The sequence below is a fragment of the Rattus norvegicus genome, chromosome 2, assembly GCF_036323735.1.
Source record: "Rattus norvegicus strain BN/NHsdMcwi chromosome 2, GRCr8, whole genome shotgun sequence".
Taxonomy (NCBI): Eukaryota; Metazoa; Chordata; class Mammalia; order Rodentia; family Muridae; genus Rattus; species Rattus norvegicus.
In genome coordinates, this window is record NC_086020.1 from 237,779,042 (window position 1) to 237,794,968 (window position 15,927).

The window sequence follows — 15,927 nt, forward strand, 5'->3', positions numbered from 1 at the left end:
AATGGCAAAGGTTCCACGATGTCGCAGGTGACATTACCTACCGTTTCATGTTGGTCCCATGGTCTGGGACTGTGGTGTGATCGCACCTGGAGGAAGTTAGGGAGCAGAAGAAAGGTTTGTACTACGTGCTTTGACCTGACTTTGACCTTTGGTCCCAAATATTCAGTTGCTGTGTCTTTCTCTCTAAGATGCTTTTCTCACCATTTTCCCACCTCACCCCAGGATCAAGCCCTCTGAGGATAATGCCTCATTTGTAGTGAGCTGCTCACCCCTCCCTATTCTCTCTGCCTCCTCATGGGTCACTTGGTCCTGAAGAAGGACCCCGTAGCAATGTCTCCTGCAAACCTGCTTCAGTTCACTTCACGGAAAGCACTAACCACTGTGCTCCCCCAAGCGATAGAACACCGATACCAGCTTAGCTTCTGTTTCAAACGAACCCAAAAAAAGGACAGCTTGGGTTGTTCCTATAGCACATTCGTGTCAGTTGGCCGTGCTATTGTTCAAATTACATAAGGATATTAAACATTGATTTGGCCAGGTTCCATCAGCCGCAACTGAAAAGAAAATCAACCCCAGAGACAAGAACGCCAGGATCGTGTTACGACTTTCTGTTGCAAAACAAGGGAAAACACCGGGTACGCAGAATGCAGCAAACTCTAGCAGGGTTTATTTACAAGTATTTCCTTTTTCGTTTTTAGGTTTACCAGGATAAATATTTGCACAGCTGAAAGCGTTGCTTGTATCAGGTTCTTGTTGACTGCCTCGGGCGAGGCAGATATCTAGTCATGACCTGAGCAGGGGTCCGGGAGAAGACAGCTCATTGTGTAAGGTGTATGTTACTGTTGTTCAGATGTGGTTTCCCCTTTGACAAGATATCATTCTTTCTTAAGGTTTCCTGGTGTGGGGGATGTAGATTTCTCCTGAGAGACACATCCAGAGCATGTCCAATACAGAGGTGAATGCTAGCAGCAAACCACTGAACTGAGAACAGGACCCCTTTTGGGGGAATTATTGGAAGGATTGAAAGAGCTGAAGGAGCTTGCAACCCCATAAGAACAACAATGCCGACCAACCAGAGCTTCCAGGGACCAAACCACTACCCAAAGACTACATGGACTGAACCAGGGCTCCAACTGCATATGTAGCAGAGAACAGCCTTGTTGGGGGCACCAGTAGAAGGAGAAGCCCTTGGTCCTGCCAAGGTTGGACCCCCAGTGCAGGGGAATGTCGGAGTGGTGGTGGTAAGGGGAGGTGGATGGTGGGGTCACCTTTATGAGAGAGGGGGAGGGAATAGGGGGCTTATGGACAGGAAACTGGGAAAGGGAATAACATTTGAAATGTAAATAAAGAAATATATCCAATTTAAAAAAAGTTTCCTGGTGCGATCCATTCACTTCTTAGGCTGAAAACATGCGAAACGCTACATTTAGAGTGGGCCTAGAATCTCTCTTAAATTCTTATTTCTGTCACTGACCTAATTTTACTTTGTCACTCTCTAGGCAAACTGAAGAAAGTCCAGCAGTTCCATCCAGTGGTCTCCAGTCAGCGCCGTGGAAGCGCCAAAGTGACTTTGTAGTGTCTAGATGCTGCCAAGCAGCGGGTGGATTTTAAAAGATGTGTTCCCCTCATTCTTCTGGGGCCCGATTCCTCCCTCTCGTCTTTGGCTCCTGGTTCCTGTTCCCATTGCAACCAATGCTGATAATTTGCTTGGTCTTTAGTGGGCCCTGACAACTGTCTTAAGTGCTATTTTCCATCACTCATTAAGCTGCAAGGCAAGTCTCCCACTGTCATTGAAGATACTGTTGGAAGGCAGGGCACACCTATTTGTCTAAGTCAGGAGTTACTCGACGGTGCTGTGATGACCAGTGTCTCCCAAGCCTTAGTAAATGAGAAAGTCAAGAACTCAGTTCTAAGCCCCATGGGTTCCTGGATTTAGGCAGGATACACCCGCTGTTGGGTTAAGGGAAGAGAATAAACTAAGCCTTGTGCTGGTTAGCAAAGCTCACCTCCGCCCCGTTTATGCCACAGTGAGTCAGATGGGGAAGCTTGACAGCAGAGCTCAGAGACTACATTAAAACCCAATCCACCATATGACTCTTGTGTTCTCAGACTTAACGGGTGGGGGTAGGGTTGTCAGCCTCTTAGATATTTAGCAGTGGGGTGTTACTGGTCCCATGCCCATAGGTTTTATGATTTTTTTTCCCCGTGCTTCTTCCCCACATCAGAATTTTCTTCCCCAGTGAAGGAAACTTTCTGAGTGCTAGGGAAGACGTTTGATCTTCTTCTCTCTGTGTCATGCATTAAAGTCATGGCCTTTGAAGCTCTGGAGAACTTGATTTTGCAAACTACAGACCTTGTTTATTTAAGATTTTTTCCCCCTTCTGGAATCGGGGGCAATCTCGCTGTAACTTAGCAGCTGTGGGTAGATGTGTTTGTTCTTTCTGCTTTTTTCTTTCCACGGTTTGCTGTTCAATTGTTGCTGTTGCTTTTCGTGTTTTCTTTTGGCTTGGTGGGCTGGAGTCCTAGGCAGCAAGAGACAGCCAATCAAAGGAAAGCACAGGTGCGAGCTCAGCCCCATTGGGAAGCGCTAAGGCGGCTGCCAAGATAAAGCCTGCATGGGGGCTGCCACGGAGCATGAACCGTGCGAGCATGAACCGTGCTTCCCTCGGCGGTAGTAGCGTGGTAGCGGATTGCGCGGGCTGGCCTTAGTGAACCTTGGCGGTAGTGTAGCACGTTATCATCTCTTGCCCACGGGTTGCCTCAGTAGACCAATCTGTAAAGGATCTCTCCTTTGGGGTTACACGGTAGAGCGCTCACACTGATACTCAAGGGGCATTGGTGTAAAGCAGCGAGTAACAACTTAGGGTCTTGTTTCACGAACAATTTAAAATGCAACAAGGCATCGCTCCTTCATCTGACCAATTCTCTTTTAATATATTATTTCCATAAAGCTTCTGGTTCTGCCCTTGACACTTCATCGGTGCTCCGGTTTTCTCTACAATTGTTTAAATTCGAAAAAGGAGTGATTACCTATATTCTTACGGAGTTCACCACTCTCGCATGGGTTTTGTTGGAGAGTACTAAAGAAAAAATATCTATATTCATCCAGAGAGAGCAAGAAAGGATTCTGGCTTGAGGAACCAATGACTTCCTTAGGGTACCAGAGCAAGCATGACTAAAAGCAGTTTTACTGGGACGTCCTTGGCCAACGGATGGGCAGCTGCACCCCTGGGAAACGCCTCCCCCAGCCAATCACTTACTTTTTATATTATATATACATGAACCTTAGGGAGAAAGGGGCCTGGGGCAGATCTCATACAGGCTGGTGAGTCCCAGGGATCTCATGAGCTCCTTTCTTCTTTCTTCAAGGGCTTACCAGTGGGTCTGACCTCATCGTCATGAGTGTGTCATGAGGGTTTGGGTAACTGCTGATTAGAGTACAATCCTCAGGAAACATCACACACACACACACACACACACACACACACACACACACACACACACACGTATGCACGCATGCACGCATGCACACGCACACGCACACACACACGCATAATCCCACCTCTGAATAATGTCAGTTCACACAAGTAGGACACTGATTTACAGTATTCGTCCACAAAGAAAAATCACATGACAAAAGCAAACAAATTGATTATATAGTTCTGTATTCTGCTTTCTATTAAAAACACAGGAAGTGGGGCTGGGGATTTAGCTCAGTGGTAGAGCGCTTGCCTAGGAAGCGCAAGGCCCTGGGTTCAGTCCCCAGCTCCGAAAAAAAGAACCAAAAAAAAAAAAAAAAACACAGGAAGTGATAAGGACATTCTCTCCATTATCTGCTTATGTCTGTATACCGGTCCATTTGGTTGACGAATGGAAGTCTATTTGAATAGCTTTCCACTTAGAGTTTTCATTTGATACCTGTGTTTATGGTGTGAAATGTTTACATACCTGTTGAAATATTCATGGGTCGTTGTAGTGGTGGTGTGACTGTCGGATAACTCTCAAATGTTAAATCACCCAAACGGCGTGGATGTTGTCAAGTTTCTTAAAAAGTTCCAGTTCCCTCTGTTGGAGACCTCATAAGTTATAACAGTATCCCATTATTATTTTACACATGTACATATGTAAACGTCATGGAAACAAAGCTTTCTTACCACTCCTAATTGTCCTTTTGTGATTACTGAATTTCTGGGCTTACTGAAACACAAAAACTGTTATTTTCTATTTTATTTTTGTGCATCTTGTGAAGGAGAAGTTAAAGCCTTGGTTAAAGTATTCATCCCTCAGCTTCTCCATTCTCCAGAGGGAGGAGTTTACAGTTCTCCATGCCCACTGATCGACTGGCGCCATCAGAAGCCTTGCGATTCAGTCTTAAGAACAGTAAAAAAGCATTCCCTCTTTGCTCCAGAACTTTCTTCCCGTCCCTGACTTTCATTCTTAAAATGGGCTGGGTGGCCATGCGTCCACACTGCTGCTTTGTGACACTGATCATGACACACACTTCAATGAAACATGGACTCTGGAATGATTTCGAATCACTCACCAGAGTCATCAAACTCATCTGTAGTCCACCAGCAATGCATGAAATTAAACCTTCCCTCTAAATCTTCGTCAATACTGGGAGCTTCCATTGAAGAACGTACAAAAACAAACCAAAAACACTTTGGCAATTTCGACAGTATTTACCATGGCTAGAAAAAGCCAGCCTGGACAGATAAGGAAAATACGGTAGTGATGTGCACAGCACGGTGGAAGTTTATTCAGCTGTAAAGAAAATAAAAAACTGGAAATTATTACACTAAGCAAAGTCCCTCATACTTAGAACGACAAATGCCATACATTGTCGCTCATGTGTGGATTCTAGATTTTAGTCTTCATCATGCAATTTTACGTGTCAAGGAAGCAGAATGAGGAATACCAGGCAAGAAAGGGGATAGTGTGTGGGTGCAGGGAGACAGAGCAGAGACTATGAAGGGGAGGTGTGTATGAGCTCGCTATAATAAAGCCCATTCATGTGTAAGCTAAGTAGAGGCTGTTTGGCAGTTTGGAGGCTAGTGTCTCATTTGAGTTTATTCTTCTTTTACAGTTAAAAAATGTTATCATATATTTTTGGCCACTTTTATTCCAATCATTGGTTTACTTGGCTAATTTTCTGTTTTTATATTAAATTTTTAACTGATTAGAGTTTCTTGGGGCTGGTGAGACGACTCAAGTTAAAGAGCACTTGTTGTTCTTCCAGAGGACCCAAGTTCAGTTCCTAGAACAGGATCTTCAATGTTTGGAACTCCAGCTCCAAGGATTCAGATGCTCTCTGGCCTCCAAGGGTGCACGCACGCACGCATGCACACGCACGCACGCGCACACACACACACACACACACACACACACACACACCATTAAACAAAAAGGTTTCAGGGGTCCCTCATGTTCTTCGCCAGACACCACAGGAAGGTGTTGATCTCTGGGCCACCATCTGCTGTAGACAGCATTCTCTCCTGCTCTTAGTTGACTGCTATTTTAAAGTATGGAATTATTTTTGTTTTACACAGAACTTTTCAAAAATCAATGGCTATTTCTTGTGATGTTTTACCTTTTTGTTACTTTTAAGTTCTCCCTAAACTTAAAAATCAAATAAGCATTAATATTTTCTATTTCGCAGCTGTTTTGACAAATTGTTTCTTTAAGATTTGCATTTATTTGTCTGTATTTATCAATGTTACTTGCATGCAGGTGCCCAGGTAGACCAGAAGAGGGACCTGGATCTGGAGTTGGAGTGACAGGTGACTGCAAACTGTTTCACAGAAGTGCTGGGAACCAAACAATAGTCCTCTGGAAGAGCAGCGAGTGCTCCTAACTGCTGTCACACCTCTTTGCCCTCTGCTAACTTCATTCTTTAAGCGTGTGAACCTTACTGTGGTAAAGATCGAACCCCCCACCCCACGGGTGACTTGTGTTAATGTCAGAATTATCTCACTGTTGTGAATTGAAGATCATGACATCTTCAGATATAAATATCTTTATAGTCAACAGGATCTGCAAGTAGACTATTTGCTTTAAAAATGCTATTTCCTCGAGATTTCGTACGATCTATTATGTTCATATTCACTCCTCTCCCCAACCCCTCCCAGGTCCACGCTCCTTTCCCTACCCATCCAACTTTGTGTCCTTGTTTTTATTCTTTTTACATCATCCAAGTCCAATTCGTGCTCCTCACATGTTCTTGGGGTGGGCTACACTCTTAAAGAAAACCCATCAGCTATCCATGCCAAGATCTGTCTCCTCTTCCGGGGGCGGGGCTTCATGCCTCCCTCTCCCCCAATGAGGAGGGTACCACTTCCATCTCTCTCGGTGACTGCCTCCTCTTCCGGGGGCGGGGCTTCATGCCTCCCTCTCCCCCAATGAGGAGGGTACCACTTCCATCTCTCTCTTGGTGACTGCCTCCTCTTCCGGGGGCGGGGCTTCATGCCTCCTCTCCCCCAATGAGGAGGGTACCACTTCCATCTCTCTCTTGGTGACTGCCTCCTCTTCCGGGGGCGGGGCTTCATGCCTCCCTCTCCCCCAATGAGGAGGGTACCACTTCCATCTCTCTCTTGGTGACTGCCTCCTCTTCCGGGGGCGGGGCTTCATGCCTCCCTCTCCCCCAATGAGGAGGGTACCACTTCCATCTCTCTCTTGGTGACTGCCTCCTCTTCCGGGGGCGGGGCTTCATGCCTCCCTCTCCCCCAATGAGGAGGGTACCACTTCCATCTCTCTCTTGGTGACTGCCTCCTCTTCCGGGGGCGGGGCTTCATGCCTCCTTTCCCCCTATGTGGAGGGTACCACTTCCATCTCTCCCTTGGTGCCATCCCATTTTTTTCACACATCTGCAAGCTGCCAGAGGCAGCCTCTTTGCTAATTAGTTCAGGGCAGCAAATTTCAACATAGCCTCAGTTCAGATTGTTCCCAAAGTGAAGGGCATGTGAATTCTTGCCTGTACAGCTACAGGTCCAAGAGTGGATGGAGGAGCACAGGCCTCCTTCCAGAAACCAGGCAGGAAACTCAACCCTGGATCCTGTGTTGCCTCTCCCCTAGGGTGATTTGCCGTTATCCTTGTTTGTTTGTTCGTTTATTTACTTATTAACTTATCTTGTAGCACTCACATTACAACACGAAGACACGTGGGGTGCAGGGGGTCTCAGCAGCTCCGAGGCTGGAGTCTGAACCCCCTTTTCCTCCGTGAAGCAATGCTCCAACTCCTTGCTTTCCCAGGAATATAAGAACACAAGGAGGCTGTTCGGTGAGTTTGTTTAAGAGGTTTTGGATGGCTCTCCGGCCAGTAGTCATCATGGATCTTGCTTTTGTGGTACTAGTTTTCATTTGTGTTTTACTAAGTGGTACTAATTTTGATTTGGTTTTACTTATAAAAAGATTTGCTAAAGAAATGACACATCCCTGACTCAACAAGGATTGAAAAAAGATAATCCTTAAGTTTCATCTTAAGAGTCTCTGTGTGTGTGTGTGTGTGTAGGTGAGTGCATGCGTGTGTGTGTGTGTGTGTGTGTGTGTGTGTGTGTGTACGTGGATGTGGAAGTCAGAGGTTAAGCTCCAGTATCTTCCTCAATTTCTCTTCACCTGATGTTTTCAGAAGCTTTCTAACAGAGCAATGCATTTCAGTCCGGGTATTCTTCTGAGGTATAGCTCATCTGTGGGCTATACATTAGCTAGCCAGGAAACCCCAGATAGGGCCCCCTTTCCACCTTTCCAGCATGGGGCTTGTGGGCGGGTGTAGCCCAGAAGGCTCTTTATGTGGTGGTCGAGGATCAAACTCAATCTGAGCTTGTGCACTTTCCCAACTGGGCCATCAATGGCACAGAGAAGAGTCCCATTGAATGCACGTGATTGGATGGATGGTGAAATACGCCCAAATCCACACTCCAGACATTTCCCAAGTGTACCACGAGGCTGCCTGGGGATGACGTCTCACCTCACAGTAGCTTCTAAGGTTACCAGGAAGGCCCACCTTCTAGCATGCTGGGTTCGGGAATTGGTTTTTAGGGCAAAGAAGCCTTAGACTTGCTTTCTTTTCCATGCCCTTTACCAAAGGTGGGTCAGTTTTGAAACAGTATATCCAGAACTGTTCACTGCGTGAGGCCAAAACGACTCCACCAGAAGCTTAAACAGGCTTTATTTCCTCTTGTAACACAAAGGTGACTATTCTTGGCCTCTGGGATTGTCTGAACTCTAGGGCAGCTTTGGGGTTCAGGCTTTAAGGTATCAGGTTCGGTCCTGGCAGAGAGCCTGCCTCCCACAAGTAGTGTGGGGCAGGGATATGAGTCCCAGCAGCCACCTCAAACAAGTATTTTCCATTCTAGAGAGAGGGTCAGCGCAACGTGTCAGTCTGGGTATCATTCAGTCAGTATGGCTCTCTGTGTAGGATCCCTAGATGTTTTACCCGCCCCTTAGGAAAGCTTAGACAGCCTCTCAGAGCTGTCCACCCCCTGGGCACCAGGTCCCCAGCCAAGCTTCTGCAGAGTGCCTCCCTGGACTGCCGGCCCTCTGCGGCGCCGATCCGAGCCTGGCCGGCTGGGGGCGCGCTCCCGTGGGAACTTGCAGCCTCACTGGCCGGCTTGGCGGGCGGGACCAAGCCGCCCTCCACCTCCACCCCCTCGCCCTAGCAAAGTTGCCCGGGACTCCGGGAGCGTCGCCGCCGACGCTGGAGAGCAGGAGCTCAGCTCCGCCTGCTCCGCGTCCTCCGCTGCTGGCTGGCCAGAGCCCGCTCGCCCCGTCGCGCTCCCCGAGGGCATGCGACAGCGGCGGGACGCTCGGCTCCCGGGCTCGGAGGCGCGGGCGAGCAACAGCGGTGAGTGTCGTACCCAGAGCAGGATGGGGGTTCCCAGAGTCGCCGCCGGCCGGGGCTTTTTTGGGTTTCTCTGGTCTCCAATCCATTTCTCCAAACTCCTGGGGCAGAACTTTCCCCGCGGTGTGTGGCGTACCCTGTCCTTTCCCACTTCGTGTTTCCCTAGAGCAAAAATCAATGCAGATGCAAAACCCGGCTGTGGGCAGATGGGCCCAGGAGCAGGGACGTCCAGCGCCGCGCTTTGCAGGGGCTCAACTTTCCAAACCCTAGAAAGTTGTCTGATGGTGGGAAACGGGTTCACCCCGGGAGTCCTGGGAGGTGACATTTTCCACCTTGCAGTTTGTGGTGTGGTGGTCTGCCTTTTGGTAAAACCTAAAGCCGAGTGCGAGCGTCTCAGGATTTGGAAAACAGTTACTAGGACCAGCTCCGAAAGCTATCAAAGTTGTGCGGGATGAGCCGAAGGTCCCCAGATCTCCCACACCTCAGACTACAACAGTGCTTTGTTTTGTAGCAGTTTCTTCGTTGCCTTCGCTGTGTAAGTTGCGGCTATCAGAAGCTGCTTAGGCTTGTGATTTGAGGACTGACTGAATATTGGAAACAATTTAGTCTTATTAATGGGATCGTGGAGACGGCCCTCCAAAGCACTTAGAGGTTAATTTGTTAATGGGATGATTTTCCCTAAATGCTTCGTAATTTGCTTCTGCCATTCCACAGTTTTCTCCTGCCTAACTCTTGGTCTTGGAACGTCTCATGAGCAGTAAGACTCGGCTTTTCAGGGCTCCTTCTTGTAGTTTGTAAGTCTGAGGACAGAGTGAATGTTAGACCTAGACAGACTCCTTTTTGGGTGTGAACACTGAGTGCTTGCCCAGCCTTCACTTGATGCCCTGCGCATGCATTGCTAAAGAGAGTTCTTAGGTTTACTCTAGCAATAGTTACTAATCTTGTCACCAGTGGGGGTCGGGTTTAAATCTGTATGGTGGTTTGAATCCAGTGGATAAGTGACTAGAATTCCCTTCCCTGCGCCCACCAGAAGGGACTAAATCAGAACAGCCTTGGCTCAGTTAACGCTGTTTGTCTAAGCAAACTGAGCCATTCTAAAACAGTCTAACCTGTTAGGTGGGCCCTATACCTTGAGACCCTGTGACCCTGGCAGCTTGTCACTACCGTTATAGCCAGTGAAAGATTGTTTAGGGAAAGTTTTTCTATGAATTTTTTTAATTCAAGTATTCAAAACTTGGAGGCTTTGCTTTGATCTAGTGACAGACACCGTTCTTTTATATCTTGCTGAAAGCATCAAGCAATCCCAAGTCTTTATATCAGATCAGTTTTATAGGATGTTTAACAAAAACTGATTTACGTGAAAACATTAAATGTCAGATTGTTTTTTCAGGTAGGGTCTTCTGAACTTGAGATGTTACAATGTTAATTTCTGCCTCTCTATCTCTGTCTGTCTCTGTCTCTCTCTCCAAAACCACGAAGGCACAGAAGGTTTGCACATACTGTAGTAGAGCCAGGTAGCAAATAAAATGAATCCTCTGAAAGTCGACCACTCAGGCCTAACCGTGGGGTGCTGCTTCCCTAAGCCCTGCATCGTCCTCCTAAGGACCAGCAATCCATCTTAAGTCGGCCTCTTCCTCCTTTGGGCTGGGGGCAAGAGGTACAGCTTTATAACCTGAGCGTGAGTTGATGTAACTCGGATGACCCATTAGCCACTCCGCTTGGTACGTACATTAGTTCAAATGCTCTCTGGCTTGTGATTATGTCCAACAGAGTGGCTAAGTCTGATTGTAAGCTTGTAGAAGGCGCAGGCCAGCCCTGTGGCATTATTAATGTGGGACGGGGGAAGAACAAGGCTTTCCAGCGTGGCCGGCTTTGTGATCTTAGGCGCATTGTTTCCCCTCCCTCAGCCTTAGTTTGCTCATCTGTAAAACTGAAGACAGGAGGGGGTACCTCACAGACAAAAGGTACCGAAATGGTGGTTACCCTTTCCCCTCCTAAACATTGAAGAACTGACATTCGAGTAAACCCGGCCATGGTTGTCTATCGTTCCAGCAAGGTGTGCAGACTCCAATCCACAGGTGATTAGGTGCACACATTTCTCTTGTGTGCTGCCCGCCTTCCTGGACAAGGACCCTGGATTATTTCCCCTTATTTTCACTGCTGTGACCATAGACTTGACAGGAAGTTACAGAGGGAGGTTTATGCTGTTTTATGACTTGAGGGTATAGCCCAGGGATTAGGAACAGGGATCTGCTTGCTCACATTGGGGAATCGGGACACAGAGAAGGTGCAAGAAACATGACTTCCTTGAGCTATGCCTTGTCCCCCACAGCCCCAGTGGGACTATTTCATTTCTAACCTACAACAGGCCTGCCCCTGTCTGTCTAGTACTAAGCCTTCTCCTCTCGGTCCTGATGATGTCTCCTCCTTATCTTGGGTGAGAGGAGGCAAGGAAGACAGGGAGTTATCTCTGTAATCACCTAAAGCCACCGTTCCCAACCTGTGGCTCACGACCCTGTTGGACGGTTGGATGATCCTTTTACAGGGGTCACCTAAGACCATCTGCATAGCCTATATCTACATTGCAATTTATAACAGTTATGGAATAGTGATGAAAACAGCTAAATGGTTGGGGGTCACCACGACACAAGGAGCTTTATTTAAGGGTTGCAGCCCTAGGAAGGCTGAGAACCACTGGTCTAGAGCATATGCTTTGTATGGGCTGGGCTAGAGGTGTTTGGAATATTAGAGTCTAGTTTCTTTTTTTTTTCTTTTTCTTTTTCTTTTTCTTTCCTTTTTTTCGGAGCTGGGGACCGAACCCAGGCCTTGCGCTTGCTAGGCAAGCGCTCTACCACTGAGCTAAGTCCCCAACCCCAGAGTCTAGTTTCTTATGACAGCCCCATCATCATTGTGGGACCTACGACTTTAAATATATGACGCCATTTTTAGTTGGTTTGATAATTTATATGGTGGGGATTATAATTCCTTGTCCATTTACCTACATGGGTTAGCAATAGGTCCTGTTAAGTCGTATATACAAGCACTGTACTCCAAGAGGGGCCTTACACTGAGGAATTAAAGAGGCAGGGCATCCAGATGTGGACCATCTTGGACAGATTCCCACACTACTGGTTACTTGAGTGTCAGGATATTCCTGCGGTGTCTTCGGGACCAAGTGGCCATCATTGCCCTCTCTCCTATGGCCTCTCTTCTGTTCTTTGAGGTCACATTATATTTCAGGTTGGGAATTGTAAGCAGAGCTTAAGAGACTGCCCTGAATAGGACAGTTAATGCTGAACCGAGATTATCTAACGGCTTGCAAGGGGAGGCACAGAGCAAAGTTCCAAGGCTCTTTAAAGTGAAAGACCATCTCTTACCTCAGTTCATGGTGGATAAACCCCAGGAGCTAGCTACCCTTTTAAGGCCAGGAAGAGAACGAGAACAGAAGTTTAGACAGGGTAGAGATGGCACCGGGCTCCCTGCATCATCCTCTCAGCCAGGCCCCGTGACTTCGTGATGCCTTGAGTTTTTAAGGCTCACTCTGCAAAGTGATAGCAGGATTGGAGCCCGGTCCTTGGCTATTTATGTTTTTCAGTCAGAAAGACATATGTTACTCTTCACATAACCAGGAGCACGGAGAACAGTTTTGCCTAAGGGAAAGGTTCCTACATCCTAGGTTGTAGCCACCTCCTCCTCATGGTCCTCCAGGCCTCCATCTTCTTCTTTATTCTCCCTTCTGGTTTGGCTCCTGCCCCCTAACTTGTCCTGCTTGCCTACGCTTTGTCCCATGACTCCTGATATTACCCGAATTCTTCATAGGTCTTATCTCCCCATCAGACCTGACAGGCCGTATGCTCCCCACCAGAACAGCCAGCCGTATTCTTTCCTAAGATTGTGAGGCAGGCCCTCTATTTGCTCTTCTGACAGTCTTGTGTCTCTATTGTTCCTGAGACACACTAGACTGGCTTCTTCTAGCCCTGGCTTAGACTCACCCATGTGCTGACTTGTGCAGTTACAAAGGGATGGCTTGGCCAGTGGCAGGGAAATGGAACATGGATGTCATGCAGTCGTGAATAAGCATGTAGGGTTGCCCAAAGGCCTTCCAAGCAAAAGTGCAGCCTTAGTAAAAGAAGTGAACTTGTTTTATGAGTGAAACTTTTAGGCAATCTCTTGGCTTCACTTCACAACTCAAGTCCTGACTGCTAGTGAAAGGGTTGCAGAATTAAAACTCCATTCTCGGCCTCTTACAACAGAGGGTGCAGAAAGCCATCCTGCCTCGTCTCTGGGACAGTGACTTCGGGCACCATTTTATTTTGTGTCTGCCAGGTTGCCCCACCTTAAACCTGCCTGGTTTAATTTTTGAGTTTATTATTGTTTATTGGGAAGGATTCTAGACTATGTTAGTGGGCTGTTCCTCATCGACCGTCCACACTGAGAGTCAGCTTGCATCAGTGGCTTCAGCAAGAGTCAGTCATGTCTGTGAGGGTTGCCAGGCGTGATTCATCCTTCCCAGCCCTCCCCAGGGTAAGTTGGCATTCTCCTGGAGGAGGAACTTGCCTTCTCATGCTTGCACTCACTTACAGTAGGAAACACTCAAGAGACTCCTTTTGTATTCAGTATGTTGAAATCTTACAGTTCTGTTTATCTTGATCTTTATATTGTACTCACTGGAAATTCTGTGGCGCTTGGTCTTGCATTTTGTCATTTATTGATCCTTGTTTCCTTCTTTCCTTCCTTCCTCCCTTCCTTCCTTCTTCCCTTCCTTCCTTCTTTTCTTCCTTCCTTTCTTGCCACAATATGTTCCTCTTGTACTTTCTCTAAACTAATCCATCCTTTCTTTTAATAGATGTTATTTTCTCCTTTTAAAACTCTGCATATTTGAGGCTTTGACGTGTTGCTTTGGTATACTTAGCTCAGTACACATATACACCAAAAAAGATTTCTGTGGTTAAGTAATCTTCTAGGCAGATTACTTCTATCTTACTGAGAGAAGCCCTCTGCTGTGCCCCACAGGTGGGAGGCCACCGGAATGGGGAGGTAACAAAGTTGCTGGATGTCAGGGGAAGGAGCCTAGTGATACAAGGTGCAATGGGAGAAGGGTGGGAGGACATTGACCCATGGAAAGCCTATGTACCTGTTGTTGCCTTGCTTGTGAACTCTCTAAAGACAGAACTGGGAAGTAAACACACACACACACACACACACACACACACACACACACACACACAAGCAACAAACACACCTCTCAATATTTGGTCGTGTGCTATACAATGACAGTTGTAAGATCCAAGAAGAATCTTTTTATTTCCTTTGTGCATGTCTGCAGAGCTTCTCTGGCAATTGGAGACTAGATGCTTGCCATCATGTATATTTCTTCTTGCTTGCCCAGAGCAACCAGTCTCCCTGCTGTGAAGGACCCCTCCATGACTACTCTGTGCCGATCTCCTTTCCTGGGTCCATGGTTCTCAACCACAGCCCACGCCTCTGTGCTGCCCTGCGTGGGTTGCATCTTTAGTCATCACCGGTGTCGATAAATGTCTCTGGGAGGAGGACGAAATAAGCCTTAGCTGGAGATTCTGCTCTCTATTATGAGCTTTCTGAGGGAATTTATAGCCGTATAAAATGTCTTTGCATGGACACGGAAGAGGAATCAGCGAGTGGGTGATCTCTAGGAGTCCTGGAACCTGCCCATAGTTCGCTGCAGCCCTCCACAAGCTCACAGGATCAAGCAGAGGAAAGCCAAAGAAGGCAGAAAGTTACATTTCCTCAGAGAGTAGTCGTCCTCCCTCCCCCCACCCCCCACAGTTTCCCGGTTCATTTCTAATTTAATTTATCCTTGTTAGATCACTGGAGTCTCTTGCCTTGTAAAAGTTAATTACTTGTTGTACTGGACAGATGTAAACTTTCTTCCGAGCTTGCTCTGAAATAGGAACAGTGGCTAATTACTGCTGTTTTCTGTAATGCATTTAACATCATTCTGACATTTCCATTTTGTCAAAAGAGCTTTTCCCCGAGAAACCTCTGACAAATTTTTAAAGAAAAGATGCACTTATAAAATTGATATCTTTTTTTTTATCACAGCCAGATCATATTTCTTCTGGAATCAGTAAAAAGCTTGTAGAAGACATTAACATCATTATAGAGAACAATTCTATGTGTTCTCTTTCTTATATGAGCAGAAAATTAGCTAAAACAAGAGACTTTGACGGTTGGTACAGTGAAAAGGGCCGGAAAGTGGAGAGTCGGTCAGGGTGAATTAGCATCCCATTTGTAGCGCTCCGGTGCTGTGACAGAAAGGTCAGCAAAAGCTTGAATTTTGTGTTCTGATAGCCCTGCAGTAACTGGGAGTGTCACAGGCTGAAATGCCTCTGATACACCCCACCCATCAAGTGCCATCGTTTAGTGAAACAGTACACTGTCCAGCACAGATTTCAGATAGCTGGAAACCATGAGAACTGCCTGGCGGTGGGAGGGGCCTAGAAAAACCATCCAAATTCACAATTTGAAATTCACATTTGCTATGGAATGGGCATCACTTTGTATCATCATAAAGTAAAAGTAAATCCTAAATTCACTCACTGTAAGTCGGGAACTGCCTGCAGTTAGAGGTCTAAACATCAGGGATTCAGGCAGCCAGCTAGAAAGTCCCTTCCCTCACAGCCGCCCAGGGCTGTATCTTTCCCAGGTGGTGACAAAGTATCAACAAGTATCAACTGGGCTCTGAACAAAGCAGGAAGGAGAGGAGGCGTGGCTGTTCTGACGGCCACACCCCACACAATGTGGTCCGAGCAAATTGATCCCTTTGTTTTTCCTCCCTGACACCCTCTTTTGGACCCACCCCTCACCTCCACCTCCAGCCTTGGGGTCTCTTGACTCCAAGTTTTCTAGACTTTGAAGGGAACAGGACTGTGGTGTTCCCTTCATCCTAATAGCCTATGCTCCATTTTGTCTCCCTTCACTAACCAAAAAACTGAGCCTCCTGAGGGAATATCTGTATTTAGGCCCTGACTGACGACGATAGCAGCAATCAAGTCAACAGAGTGTGAGAATGTTCTAAACACATTGAATCTCCCTTATCATCTCCATTTTGC

General features: G+C 47.0%; 1 protein-coding gene across 2 annotated transcripts in view; it reads left to right on the forward strand.

Annotated features, from left to right (window-relative positions):
- The first annotated feature begins 6,329 nt into the window (after nt 1-6,329).
- Nucleotides 6,330-15,927, forward strand: part of Lpar3 (lysophosphatidic acid receptor 3) — a 68,829-nt gene continuing 59,231 nt past the window's right edge. The window contains exon 1 of one of the 2 annotated variants that reach the window (XM_006233470.5): nt 6,330-7,276. The gene's annotated coding sequence lies outside the window, so the exon portion shown is untranslated. Of the gene's footprint in view, nt 7,277-8,534; nt 8,840-15,927 lie in introns of those variants that run through there. The other variant, XM_006233469.5, reaches the window with a different exon arrangement.